Source organism: Triticum dicoccoides, chromosome 5A (genome assembly GCF_002162155.2).
Source record: "Triticum dicoccoides isolate Atlit2015 ecotype Zavitan chromosome 5A, WEW_v2.0, whole genome shotgun sequence".
NCBI classification, from domain to species: Eukaryota; Viridiplantae; Streptophyta; class Magnoliopsida; order Poales; family Poaceae; genus Triticum; species Triticum dicoccoides.
Window position 1 is genome coordinate 64,520,781 of NC_041388.1, and position 15,239 is coordinate 64,536,019.

The 15,239-nt window shown below is 44.8% G+C and overlaps 1 pseudogene; it reads left to right on the forward strand.

Moving 5' to 3' along the window:
- LOC119299204 overlaps nucleotides 1-13,109 on the forward strand; it is a 44,800-nt pseudogene extending 31,691 nt beyond the window's left edge.
- Nucleotides 13,110-15,239: the final 2,130 nt, after the last annotated feature.

Consider the following 15,239-nt stretch of genomic DNA (forward strand, 5'->3'; position numbering starts at 1 on the left):
CAGAGATACCTCTCCGACAATCGGAGTGACAAATCCTAATCTCGAAATACGCCAACCCAACATGTACCTTTGGAGACACCTGTAGTACTCCTTTATAATCACCCAGTTACGTTGTGACGTTTGGTAGCACCTAAAGTGTTCCTTCGGCAAACGGGAGTTGCATAATCTCATAGTTATAGGAACATGTATAAGTCATGAAGAAAGCAATAGCAACATACTAAACGATCAGGTGCTAAGCTAATGGAATGGGTCATGTCAATCAGATCATTCACTTAATGATGTGATCCCGTTAATCAAATAACAACTCATTGTTCATGGTCAGGAAACATAACCATCTTTGATTAACGAGCTAGTCAAGTAGAGGCATACTAGTGGCACTTTGTTTATCTATGTATTCACACATGTATTATGTTTCCGGTTAATACAATTCTAGCATGAATAATAAACATTTATCATGATATAAGGAAATAAATAATAACTTTATTATTGCCTCTAGGGCATATTTCCTTCAGTCTCCCACTTGCACTAGAGTCAATAATCTAGATTACACAGTAATGATTCTCACACCCATGGAGCCTTGGTGCTGATCATGTTTTGCTCGTGGAAGAGGCTTACTCAACGGGTCTGCAACATTCAGATCCGTGTGTATCTTGCAAATCTCTATGTCTCCCACCTAGACTAGATCCCGGATGGAATTGAAGCGTCTCTTGATGTGCTTGGTTCTCTTGTGAAATCTGGATTCCTTTGCCAAGGCAATTGCACCAGTATTGTCACAAAAGATTTTCATTGGACCCGATGCACTAGGTATGACACCTAGATCGGATATGAACTCCTTCATCCAGACTCCTTCATTTGCTGCTTCCGAAGCAGCTATGTACTCCGCCTCACATGTAGATCCCGCTACAACGCTTTGTTTAGAACTGCACCAACTGACAGCTCCACCGTTTAATGTAAACACGTATCCGGTTTGCGATTTAGAATCGTCCGGATCAGTGTCAAAGCTTGCATCAACGTAACCTTTTACGATGAGCTCTTTGTCACCTCCATATACGAGAAACATATCCTTAGTCCTTTTCAGGTATTTCAGGATGTTCTTGACCGCTGTCCAGTGATCCACTCCTGGATTACTTTGGTACCTCCCTGCTAGACTTATAGCAAGGCACACATCAGGTCTCGTACACAGCATTGCATACATGATAGATCCTATGGCTGATGCATAGGGAACATCTTTCATATTCTCTCTATCTTCTGCAGTGGTCGGGCATTGAGTCTTACTCAACTTCACACCTTGTAACATAGGCAAGAACCCTTTCTTTGCTTGATCCATTTTGAACTTCTTCAAAACTTTGTCAAGGTATGTGCTTTGTGAAAGTCCAATTAAGCGTCTTGATCTATCTCTATAGATCTTAATGCCTAATATGTAAGCAGCTTCACCGAGGTCTTTCATTGAAAAACTTTTTATTCAAGTATCCCTTTATGCTATCCAGAAATTCTATATCATTTCCAATTAGTAATATGTCATCTACATATAATATCAGAAATTCTATAGAGCTCCCACTCACTTTCTTGTAAATACAGGCTTCTCCAAAAGTCTGTATAAAACCAAATGCTTTCATCACTCTATCAAAACGTTTATTCCAACTCCGAGAGGCTTGCACCAGTCCATAAATGGATCGCTGGAGCTTGCACACTTTGTTAGTTCCCTTTGGATCAACAAAACCTTCTGGTTGCATCATATACAACTCTTCTTCCAGAAATCCATTCAGGAATGCAGTTTTGACATTCATCTGCCAAATTTCATAATCATAAAATGCGGCAATTGCTAACATGATTCGGACAGACTTAAGCATCGCTACGGGTGAGAAGGTCTCATCGTAGTCAATCCCTTGAACTTGCCGAAAACCTTTTGCGACAAGTCGAGCTTTGTAGACAGTAATATTACCGTCAGCGTCAGTCTTCTTCTTGAAGATCCATTTATTCTCAATTGCTCGCCGATCATCGGGCAAGTCAACCAAAGTCCATACTTTGTTCTCATACATGGATCCCATCTCAGATTTCATGGCTTCAAGCCAGTTTGCGGAATCTGGGCTTACCATCGCTTCTTCATAGTTCGTAGGTTCATCATGATCTAGTAGCATGACTTCCAGAACGGGATTACCGTACCACTCTGGCGCGGATCTTACTCTGGTTGATCTACGAGGTTCAGTAGTATCTTGTTCTGAAGTTTCATGATCATTATCATTAGCTTCCTCACTAACTGGTGTAGGTGTCACAGAAATAGTTTTCTGTGATGCACTACTTTCCAATAAGGGAGCAGGTACAGTTACCTCGTCAAGTTCTACTTTCCTCCCACTCACTTCTTTCGAGAGAAACTCCTTCTCTAGAAAGTTTCCGAATATAGCAACAAAAGTCTTGCTTTCGGATCTGTGATAGAAGGTGTATCCAATAGTCTCCTTTGGATATCCTATGAAGACACATTTCTCCGATTTGGGTTCGAGCTTATCAGGTTCAAGCTTTTTCACATAAGCATCGCAGCCCCAAACTTTCAGAAACGACAACTTTGGTTTCTTGCCAAACCACAGTTCATAAGGCGTCGTCTCAACGGATTTTGATGGTGCCCTATTTAATGTGAATGCGGCCGTCTCTAGAGCGTATCCCCAAAATGATAGCGGTAAATTAGTAAGAGATATCATTGATCGCACCATATCTAGTAAAGTACGATTACGACGTTCGGACACACCATTATGCTGTGGTGTTCCGGGTGGTGTGAGTTGTGAAACTATTCCACAATTTTTCAAATGTACACCAAACTCGTAACCCAAATATTCTCCTCCACGATCAGATCGTAGGAACTTTATTTTCTTGTTACGATGATTTTCAACTTCACTCTGAAATTCTTTGAACTTTTCAAATGTTTCAGACTTATGTTTCATTAAGTAGATATACCCATATCTGCTTAAATCATCTGTGAAGGTGAGAAAATAATGATATCCGCCACGAGCCTCAATATTCATCGGACCACATACATCTGTATGTATGATTTCCAAGAAATCTGTTGCTCTCTCCATAGTACCGGAGAACGGCGTTTTGGTCATCTTGCCCATGAGGCACGGTTCGCAAGTACCAAGTGATTCATAATCAAGTGGTTCCAAAAGTCCATCAGTATGGAGTTTCTTCATGCGCTTTACACCGATATGACCTAAACGGCAGTGCCACAAATATGTTGCACTATCATTATCAACTCTGCATCTTTTGGCTTCAACATTATGAATATGTGTGTTACTACTATCGAGATTCAATAAGAATAGACCACTCTTCAAGGGTGCATGACCATAAAAGATATTACTCATATAAATAGAACAACCATTATTCTCTAATTTAAATGAATAACCGTCTCGCATCAAACAAGATCCAGATATAATGTTCATGCTTAACGCTGGCACCAAATAAGAATTATTTAGGTCTAATATTAACCCCGTAGGTAGATGTAGAGGTAGCGTGCCGACCGCGATCACATCGACTTTGGAACCGTTTCCCACGCGCATCGTCACCTCGTCCTTAACCAATCTTCGCTTAATCCGTAGTCCCTGTTTCGAGTTGCAAATATTAGCAACAGAACCAGTATCAAATACCCAGGTGCTACTGCGAGCATTAGTAAGGTACACATCAATAACATGTATATACAATATACCTTTGTTCACCTTGCCATCCTTCTTATCCGCCAAATACTTGGGGCAGTTCCGCTTCCAGTGACCAGTCTGCTTGCAATAGAAGCACTCAGTTTCAGGCTTAGGTCCAGGTTTGGGTTTCTTCTCTCGAGTAGCAACTTGCTTGCCGTTCTTTTTGAAGTTCCCCTTTTTCTTTCCTTTGCCCTTTTTCTTGAAACTAGTGGTCTTGTTAACCATCAACACTTGATGCTCCTTCCTGATTTCTACCTCCGCAGCTTTCAGCATTGCGAAGAGCTCGGGAATAGTCTTATTCATCCCTTGCATATTATAGTTCATCACGAAGCTCTTGTAGCTTGGTGGCAGTGATTTGAGAATTCTGTCAATGACGCAATCATCTAGAAGATTAACTCCCAATTGAATCAAGTGATTATTATACCCAGACATTTTGAGTATATGCTCACTGACAGAACTGTTCTCCTCCATCTTGCAGCTATAGAACTTATTGGAGACTTCATATCTCTCAATCCGTGCATTTGCTTGAAATATTAACTTCAACTCCCGGAACATCTCATATGCTGCATGACGTTCAAAACGTCGTTGAAGTCCCGATTCTAAGCCGTAAAGCATGGCACACTGAACTATTGAGTAGTCATCAGCTTTGCTTTGCCAGACGTTCATAACATCCGGCGTTGCTCCAGCAGCAGGCCTGGCACCCATCGGTGCTTCCAGGACGTAATTCTTCTGTGCAGCAATGAGGATAATCCTCAAGTTACGGACCCAGTCCGTGTAATTGCTACCATCATCTTTCAACTTTGTTTTCTCAAGGAACGCATTAAAATTCAACGGAACAACAGCACGAGCCATCTATCTACAATCAACATAAACAAGCAAGATACTATCAGGGACTAAGTTCATGATTAATTTAAGTTCAATTAATCATATTACTTAAGAACTCCCACTTAGATAGACATCCCTCTAATCTTCTAAGTGATCACGTGATCCAAATCAACTAAACCATAACCGATCATCACGTGAGATGGAGTAGTTTCATTGGTGAACATCACTATGTTGATCATATCTAGTATATGATTCACGCTCGACCTTTCGGTCTCCGTGTTCCGAGGCCATATCTGTATATGCTTGGCTCGTCAAGTATAACCCGAGTATTCCGCGTGTGCAACTGTTTTGCACCCGTTGTATTTGAACTAGAGCCTATCACACCCGATCATCACGTGGTGTCTCAGCACGAAGAACTTTCACAACGGTGCATACTCAGGGAGAACACTTCTTGATAATTTAGTGAGAGATCATCTTATAATGCTACCGTCAATCAAAGCAAGATAAGATGCATAAAAGGATAAACATCACATGCAATCAATATAAGTGATATGATATGGCCATCATCATCTTGTGCTTGTGATCTCCATCTCCGAAGCACCGTTGTGATCACCATCGTCACCGGCGTGACACCTTGATCTCCATCGTAGCATCGTTGTCGTCTCGCCAAGCTTGTGCTTCTACGACTATCGCTACCGCTTAGTGATAAAGTAAAGCATTACATCGCGATTGCATTGCATACAATAAAACGACAACCATAAGGCTCCTGCCAGTTGCCGATAATTCAGTTACAAAACATGATCATCTCATACAATAAAATCAGCATCATGTCTTGACCATATCACATCACAACATGCCCTGCAAAAACAAGTTAGACGTCCAAACCTTTGTTGTTGCAAGTTTTACGTGGCTGCTACGGGCTTAAGCAAGAACTAATCTTACCTACGCATCAAAACCATAATGATAGTTTGTCAATTTGACTCTGTTTTAACCTTCGCAAGGACCGGGCGTAGCCACACTTGGTTCAACTAAAGTTGGAGAGACAGTCGCCCGCAAGCCACCTATGTGCAAAGCACGTCGAGAGAACCGATCTCGCGTAAGCATACGCGTAATGTTGGTCCGGGTCGTCTCGTCCAACAATACCGCCGAACCAAAGTATGACATGCTGGTAGGCAGTATGACTTATATCGACCACAACTCACTTGTGTTCTACTCGTGCATATAACATCAACATATAAAACCTAGGCTCTGATACCACTGTTGGGGAACGTAGTAATTTCAAAAAAATTCCTACACACATGCAAGATCATGTGATGCATAGCAACGAGAGGGGAGAGTGTGATCTACATACCTAGTAGATCGACAACGGAAGCGTTTGGTTGATGTAGTCGTACGTCTTCACGGCCCGACCGATCAAGCACCGAAACTACGGCACCTCCGAGTTTTAGCACACGTTCAGCTCGATGACGATCCCCGGACTCCGATCCAGCAAAGTGTCGGGGAAGAGTTCCGTCAGCACGACGGCGTGATGACGATCTTGATGTACTACTGCAGCAGGGCTTCGCCTAAACTCCGCTACAATATTATCGAGGACTATGGTGGAAGGGGGCACCGCACACGGCTAAGGAAAAGATCACGTGGATCAACTTGTGTATCTTTGGGGTGCCCCTGCCTCTGTATATAAAGGACTAAAAGGGGAGAGGCTGGCCGGCTAAGGGGGGCGCGCCAGGAGAGTCCTACTCCCTCTGGGAGTAGGATCCCCCCCCCCCCCCAATCCTTGTTGGAATAGGATTCGCGGAGGGGGAAAAGAGAGAGGGGGGGCCGGGCCCTCTCCTTGTCCTATTCGGACCAAGGGAGGGGAGGGGCGCGCGGCCCATGTAGGGCTGCCTCTTCTCTTTTCCACTATGGCCCATGATGGCCCATATAGCTCCCGGGGGGTTCCGGTAACCTCCCGGTACTCTGGTAAAATCCCGATTTCACCCGGAACACTTCCGGTATCCATACATAGGCTTCCAATATATCAATCTTTATGTCTCGACCATTTCGAGACTCCTCGTCATGTCCGTGATCACATCCGGGACTCCGAACAAACTTCGTTACATCAAAATGCATAAACTCATAATATAACTGTCGTCGTAACCTTAAGCGTGCGGACCCTACGGGTTCGAGAACAATGTAGACATGACCGAGACACGTCTCCGGTCAATAACCAAATAGCGGGACCTGGATGCCCATATTGGCTCCTACATATTCTATGAAGATCTTTATCGGTCAGACCGCATAACAACATACATTGTTCCCTTTGTCATTGGTATGTTACTTGCCCGAGATTCGATCGTCGGTATTCCAATACCTAGTTCAATCTCGTTACCGGCAAGTCTCTTTACTTGTTATGTAATACATCATCCCACAACTAACTCATTAGTTGCAATGCTTGCAAGGCTATAAGTGATGTGCATTACCGAGAGGGCCCAGAGATACCTCTCCGACAATCGGAGTGACAAATCCTAATCTCGAAATACGCCAACCCAACATGTACCTTTGGAGACACCTGTAGTACTCCTTTATAATCACCTAGTTACGTTGTGACGTTTGGTAGCACCCAAAGTGTTCCTCCGGCAAAGAGGACTTGCATAATCTCATAGTTATAGGAACATGTATAAGCAATGGCAACATACTAAATGATCGGGTGCTAAGCTAATGGAATGGGTCATGTCAATCAGATCATTCACTTAATGATGTGATCCCGTTAATCAAATAACAACTCATTGTTCATGGTCAGGAAATATAACCATCTTTGATTAACGAGCTAGTCAAGTAGAGGCATACTAGTGACACTTTGTTTGTCTATGTATTCACACATGTATTATGTTTCCGGTTAATACAATTCTAGCATGAATAATAAACATTTATCATGATATAAGGAAATAAATAATAACTTTATTATTGCCTCTAGGGCATATTTCCTTCAATACAGCCTCCACAATAGCTGTGAGTGGCAATGCTCTATTCCCTTTCAGCACAAAGTTATACACCTCTGCAAGATTGGTTGTCATGTGGCCATACCTAGCTCCATGTGTGTCATGCAGCAAAGACCAATTCACTGGAGGCTCTTTCTCTATCCACTCAGAAAAATTCTTTATTGCCCTTCCCTTCTTTCTCTTAGTATTAGGAGTGTCAATTGATGGCAAGTCACAAAGACCTAGTGGCTCCTCTAGCTCCGCGATGAGTGCTGCTAATTTAACCTGATCTTCTTCCATTTTCTTTCTCGCACGGACCTGCTTCTTAGTGAACTCATCTAGTTTTGACCAAATAAATCCGTATTTGCGCTGCTGGCTCTGCTTGCATAATTTTTTGAACAAGTTCATCAACCGCTTGTTCTTGAACTGTGAGAAAAAATTAGAGCCAAGATGGCGCATGCACCACCGGCTCTGCAAGTCCCTCCAAGGTGTTGGTTCGTCAACTGTTGGATTACGTAGTGTCCTCACATCCTTCAATATACCAGCATGTCTATCATGAATGCCACACGCGTTTGGTCGGTCCTTCACGATGGCAATTTTCACTTGCCGGAAGAACCATACCCAGCCGGGAAAGTTCTCACCCTCCACAAAAGCCATGACAAGTGGGATGATTTGATTGTTCCCGTCCACACCAATAGCATTCAGGATTTGCCCTCTATACTGACCAGTCAGGAATGTACCATCCACAAACATAACAGGAGGACAATGCCGGAAAGCTTCGATGCACATAGCGAAAGAGAAGAACACTCGTTTCAACACCTTGAAATCTGGTATACTCAGCAACCTCATGTGTTGTACGTTCACATAAGTGCCGGGATTCCTCTCCTTCAGTATGCCAAGGAGACGGACAACATTATCATATGAGTCAAAGAACGTCCCAAACCTTTCCTCCATAGCCTTCTGCTTAGCCCTCCAAGCCTTCCCATAAGGAATGACATAATTCCATCTGACCTTCACTGCTGTCTGGATGTGTTTTGCTTCCATATCTTTCTTCTATACTATCTTAGTATACATGAGTTGCGCAATGAGACTTGAAGTCAGGTTCGGATGCTTCACCAGCAGGTTCTTCCTCACACAATTATGTGGGACGATAATGGTGACAACCCAGTGGATGTCATACTTCGGCACGTGCCCGTGCACCTTCGCAGGACAACCTGTTTCAACACATTTCACGGTATAGTTTGTTGGACTTGATATGTGTGTCCGGAAAACCCTCTGCGTAGACATAGCCCACTTTATCACCGCATACTTCAATTTTTTCTTCTTATCAAACATAGCCCCTATCTATACTTGGTTCAGATTATACTGCCATAGAGTCACATGGCCATCGTTGACTGTAAGGTAGGTGGATATGTCCTGCTCCCATGCAGAAGGAATTGGTACCTCAACTTCATCCTCAGAATTTTCAGAATCCAGTTCCTCCACCAATCCATCCTCGTCCTCTTCCTCCATCACCCTATGCATTTCATCCCCTTCCTCATCCCCATCAGCAAAACTAGAACCAGCTAATATTATCGACTGGCTACTCTGCCCAGTATCAGGACCACAAACATTGTGTGGCACGTAGTCTGACTCTTTCTCGGGTTGGCTAGCATCCACATCTTGTGGTTGTGACCCAGATAAAACAATCTCATTAGCCACTTCACTGCCTTGGCCGGGTTCATACCCCCTGTGGAGTTGTATGGTATTTTCCTCCTTCGCCACAGGTTGCACAAGTGCATATGGGTGGATTCTTCGGTCTCGGCAACGTCTTAACAGGGAAAACCAATGCTGGCTCCTATCTATCGGCATCAACTCCCACTTGACATTTTTACAGGATTTGGTCCACAATGCATGAATATTAACGGAACATACTTCAGGATCCAGCCCGAAACTAGTTGTCAACCAGTACTTCAACTGTCTAATGTCCAGTCTGTCTGGGTCTGCTAGTGTCATGACGCCAGTTTTGAACTTGCTAATACCAACCCCAGACTCATTATATCGACCATTACCAGTGCCGTAGTAAACATTCAGATTTACCGATTCAGACATTTTCACCTGTCAGACATTGTCATCTTCTCATTAATCACAACGAACACTAATATTACCCGCTACATGAACTATGCGCTAAAATGCCTCCACAAATATATTAGCACTAAAATTCGCAATATGACTTATATACACTAACTAAACTATACAATTTAGATAAAATCAATTTGTGACGACATGGTTATACCTTCAAAGCGTGTGTCCCTAGCTTCTTGCTCCTCTCTTCGACTCAGCGGCACCGGCCACCTCGCAGAGTTCTTGCACCACCGGACAACGACACCGCCGCCCCCTCGACGACCGGAGGTTCAACTCCGGTCACCCCCAAGCCGCACCTCCTCCTTACTACCTCCTCCTCCACAGCTGCTGCTCCTCCTCACCACCACCTACTGCCCAACCCCACGTCCTCCTCCCCACCATGGCTCCTCCTCCCCACCATGGCTACTCCTCCCCAAACACATCAAAAACTATCCCATAGCAAGAAATAACACTGTAGGCCGTCGGGTATTGCTACGATCTATCGATTCTATGGCTTGGATGTGAAAATGGGTGGCAAATGGAGGAGATCGGAGTGGGGTGGCGACCTACAGAGAAGAACTGGGAGAGAGAACGAGAGAAAGAAGAACAGAGGCGACAGGAAGAAGACGGGCGCGGCGCTGGCTTATCCAGCCTTTTCGGCCGATGGATGGCCGAAAACTACTTCGGCCTATGGGTGGCCGAAAACGGCCCAATTCGGTCAGCTGGTGTCCGAAGCTACTATTTTTGGCTGGGCCACCGCCGACGCCATGTCTTCGGCCCAGAAAAGCCCGTCTTCGGTCAACCCGGGGCCGAAGACCCCTTTTCGGCCAAAGTTTAGCCGAAAACACCCTTTTCGGCCCAAGCAAGGCCGACAGGGTCATACTTTTGAAATTTTCCCATTTTGTCCTATAGTTTTCAAATTTGCTTCAAAAAACGTGATAGTTTTGAAAAAAAACTACCTGCTTAGTAGATAGATGGTGACTAGAGACACATGCGTTTCACTTTTCCTGGGAAGAGATGGCGCCTACTTTACAGGATGTGTCTTACTTGTTGGGATTACCTCTGGCCGATGCTGCCATAGGTCCCTTAGAGGCAGAATCTGGTTGGCAAGCAGCGATGCAGACCCGTTTTTTGGCCGCGGTGCCGACTGCTAGGGCCATAGACAACGATCCTCACGGGCCTCTTTTTAGATGGTTGAGCCAATTTTAGGTAACCTTCACGGCCACTTAAACAAATGTTGTTTTTTTAGTTCCCCGATGTTCATACAATCATTACGTTTCTATGTAGATTGTCTTGTTAGGATATCCCGATATTCAGTTGTCGGAGGCACAGATTGACCGGTCCCTAGAGCCATCTATTCTTTGGCTGTTCGGCAAGACGATGTTTACGGAGAACCATGTGACCACTGTCGATGCACGACTCATCGGTATTGCACGAGAGATAGCTGATGCACGTTGCCCTAGGGATATTCTGCCGAGGAGTTTTGGTTCTGCTATGTTAGCGGCTACGTACAGAGGCCTGTGCAAAGCTTGCTTGTTGAAGTCTAGAAAATCTAGTCATGTTGGATGTCCATTATTGTTGCAGCTCTGGTCATACGAGAGATTCCCTATTGGACGACCCTATGTCTACGTTGATAAACCTTTTGGTTTGGAGGACTTAGCTGGGGCTTATGTGCCTGCTATCGGCGACTTGCCTACTATGGGATCTGTTTGGGCACGGCGAGAGGTACTTTTATATTAAATAAAATTAATCCCACTATTTCTTGCCATTCATTTAGTATTACTAATGCTTAATTGTTGTCATGCACAGAAACAGTTTGCGCATAGCCAGGTTAGGGGATGCTACCCGTCCTTCACGACACAATTTGATAGTTTGCACGAGGATCAAGTTATCTGGGAGCCATACTCGCCTGAGGCTATATCATCGAGGTGCCCAGTTGGGATTTCTGGATTGTGCACTAGAGATCGGCACTATTGGATGACCAAGGCTAAGTTGGTGTTCAAGCATGACGGTTGAGGAGATGGCTCTTCATAGGGTGATGAGACAGTTCGGTCTATATCAAGAGCCTGAGATTCCAGATATTCCACACTTGCCAGAACACGTGCACAAGTAAGTACTAATACTATTTTAGTTTTCAGCTCTGCATTCATAATATACCTAATCATGTATCGCGCATGTCAATCTCAGGGACAGTCGCCTATGAGGAAACAAGTCCATGGCTTATTGGCTGAAGAGCATTACCCCTTAAGTTGACGAATGGACTACCGCGCCAACAAATATCTGGGATGAGGTTCGGCCCTTTAACTGGGAAATGTTCGGGTTTTATTTGCAGCGTTACCGGCATACAACGAGGATCTACTTGGTTCCATCATCTGCTCCTGATCAGATCGAAGCCCCTCTCACCAGCGATATGTACCCAACTGCCTCTGTTGTGGGAACCAGACACCACGCGATACGTGCCTTGGTTCTCATATGTTAAGTCTTTTGTTAACTTGGACATATTCGCTTGGTTATCTATTCGTGGTGTCTATCATACAACGAGGATATAATTGGTTAACTCTTCATGTACAGGGTGACTTGACAGTACAGGCGCGAGAGTAGGTTTCCACCTTAATGCAACGCTTTCAGAGGGAAGAAACTATCCCACCGCGAGAGGGCGTCTCATGATTGAGGCATCTTGATGACAAGCTACGCGGGATTTACGCAGCTGTTACATGTAGACGGTCTTCGGATGTTGCACTTCCTCCTCCAGCCACGAGACGGGGTGACCGAAAACCAGCCATGAGATGGTTCCATCGGCTGCTCGTGATCAAATCGAAGCCCCTCTCACGAGCGATATGTACCCAACTGTCTTTGTTGTGGGAACTAGACACCACGCAATACGTGTAGACGGTCTTTAGATGTTGCACTTCGGCCTAAAGGTGGCCGAAAACTCCCATTTCGGCCAGCGCGTGGTCGACGGGGTGCTACTTTTAATTTTTATCCAAATTATGCTATAGTTTCCGAAAATGCTATAAAATATGTCATAGTTTTGAAAAAAAAAATCGTCGGCACGCTGTTCCTGTGCGGGAGCTGCGTCAGCTACGCGCTCTGGTTCGTCGTCCAGGCTAAGGTCACCAAGGTGTTCCCGTACCGGTACTGGACCACGGCGCTCACGTGCCCCGTGGGCTGCCTGCAGTCCCCCCTGCCCGTCTCCGTGCCGATCATCGTCGCCGCCGGCGACGTATATGGATGGGCGCCCATGTGGACGCTGCGCTGGGACCTGCAGCTGGCCACGGTGGTCTACTCCGGGGTGTTCAACACGGGCGTCACGTTCGTGCTCGTGTCCTGGGCGGTGGAGCGCCGCGGGCCGGTGTACCCGGCCATGTTCAACTCCCTGTCGCTCGTCGCCACCACCGCCGTCGACGCCGTCGTGTTCTGCACCGACGCCTACCTTGGTGGGGTGCTGGGGGCGGCGCTCGTCGTCGTCGGCCTCTGCGCGTTCCTGTGGGGCAAAAGCAAAGAGGTCGCGGCTGCTAAGGCGATCAATGCCGAGCAGTAGCTGCGGCATGCATGAGACGCCGACGATTGTGTAGCGATTTATCCAACCTAGGTACAGATGGGATTACTCAACCGTAGTAGTAACCTGAGATCATATCGCACAATGTTATGTGCTAGTCCGTCACGCTCGGTATGATTCAGATACAAGCACAGACAGAAATAATCACAAACAGACGTTCAGCACATATGTGTAGAGCATTCACAGACAGTTGTTTTCATCCTTATATGCCAACTGAATCCAGTGACACCATGTGTGCAGTATGTGCCAACGGAAAAAAGAATGCACAAGTAGTGTATGCAATTATGCATACCTGCTTCATTATAACTTGTTAACCATCATATTCATAGGATAGTAAAAAAAAAATGGAGTATCTATTTAGTACTCGACGTGCTTCAATCAAATTTTGTGACAAATAAAGAGAGGGCATGTGCTTTTCCTTTTTACCTAGGGCTGAAATTAATTTTATCATTCAACAGTAGTACAATACCATTTTCTTACTAGAGGGTGGGTCCTTTGTGGAAGGAGAGCACATGCTCTCACACAAGAACTCAAAGGAACAACTTGCCCCCTGACCTTTTCATGAAGGAACCCAACAGAGAAACTAGATTACAATTGGGTCTGGAAACTACCCCCAACGCAAAACCAATTGCACTGACGTCGGAGATGAACCACTTGGTTCGATGCAATCATCATTGCCTTCAAACCATAGGCAAAGCTTGTTGGAGAAGGACACCATAGACTCTGGATCGAAGTGATACTACCTTCCTTTTGACAATCATGGTTGGGATGAAGACATGAGCGTTAGCTCCAATGCAAGCACCGATGGTAACGAATTGTTGTCCGAACTAAACTCTAGTAATCCACCTCCCCTCCGTCGTTGCACCACCGAGATGACAAGAAGAGAGGAGGGGGAGAGACTGAAGCTCCTCCAGATCAGGGGCGACTAGGGCCTCCGGCCTAATCATCTCCCCGACTCGTCAGAGTAGCGAGGGCGATGGCGGCAATAACGGCTCGTCCCCATGTATCTGGCTAAGAGGTGCTAGCATAGGAGTGTAATGAGCCTCTTTGACCCTCTATCTCACCTATGAATGAGAGGGAGAGGAGGTTGAGGAAGAATCAGGATAGATCTAGATCCGACCACCTCTTTATTTTGGCAGGAGAAGCAGATGAAAATAAAATCTACTATTACACACGGGCACACCCTCTCCCTCCCTTTCCGGTCGACAACATGGGCAGAGGAGGGAGGAATAAGGGCGGCCGGAGTCCATGGCATGAGCCGAATTTACTCGTAGTCTACGTCAATGGAGAGAGGGGAAGATTCTCATTGGTGAACACTACATGAACTTACAAATCCCTTCTTTTCTGCAGGTTCAATAGTAGTTTATTTCATAATAATAGAGTTACAATCTAAAGGCAAGAGCTCCTCAATACACGGGAGACCACTTTCGAGCCACACTATTGTGGCCTGCTTTGAACGACTATACCTTGCCATGCATTCTGCAATTCTGTTTTGAGTTCTATTTAGCTTATGTGGAATAAACTCTCTATCGATCATTAAAGACTTAATCTCAACAACTAAATGACCATAATCCGAACGATCCAAACTTGACCCAGAGAGATAGGAGAGGGCAGTCGAAGAGTCTAACTGCACCAGAACAAATCCCTTCTTGCTTCGATGGTCTAATAATAGAGTATGTAATTAATTTGCTATCAAACTACTCCCTCCATTCCAAAATAGATGACCCAACTTTGTACTAACTTTGCTAAAGTTAGTACAAAGTTGGGTCATCTATTTTGGAATGGAGGGAGTACAACTCTATTTAGAGCTCGGTACTTCGGATGATTGCTTTTGTAACCGTGCACGGTTTCAAACATAATTCTTGATCCATTGCATGATATTTTTAAGTCAAATATCTTTTAGTGTTATGTCCATGATGATATGCTTAATAAATGTTTAAAGTAAACAAAAGTGATCAGCAAAAGCTATGACTTCAAAAGTTATAGTTTGAGTGTTCCCACCTCAACTTGTTACTCACTCTTGTGCTAAAGGTATACCAAAATTTAATTTTCAATAGCTAAGCCGGGCTAAAATATCCTAGGATATAGAATTGAGAAATCTGAACTAGACAA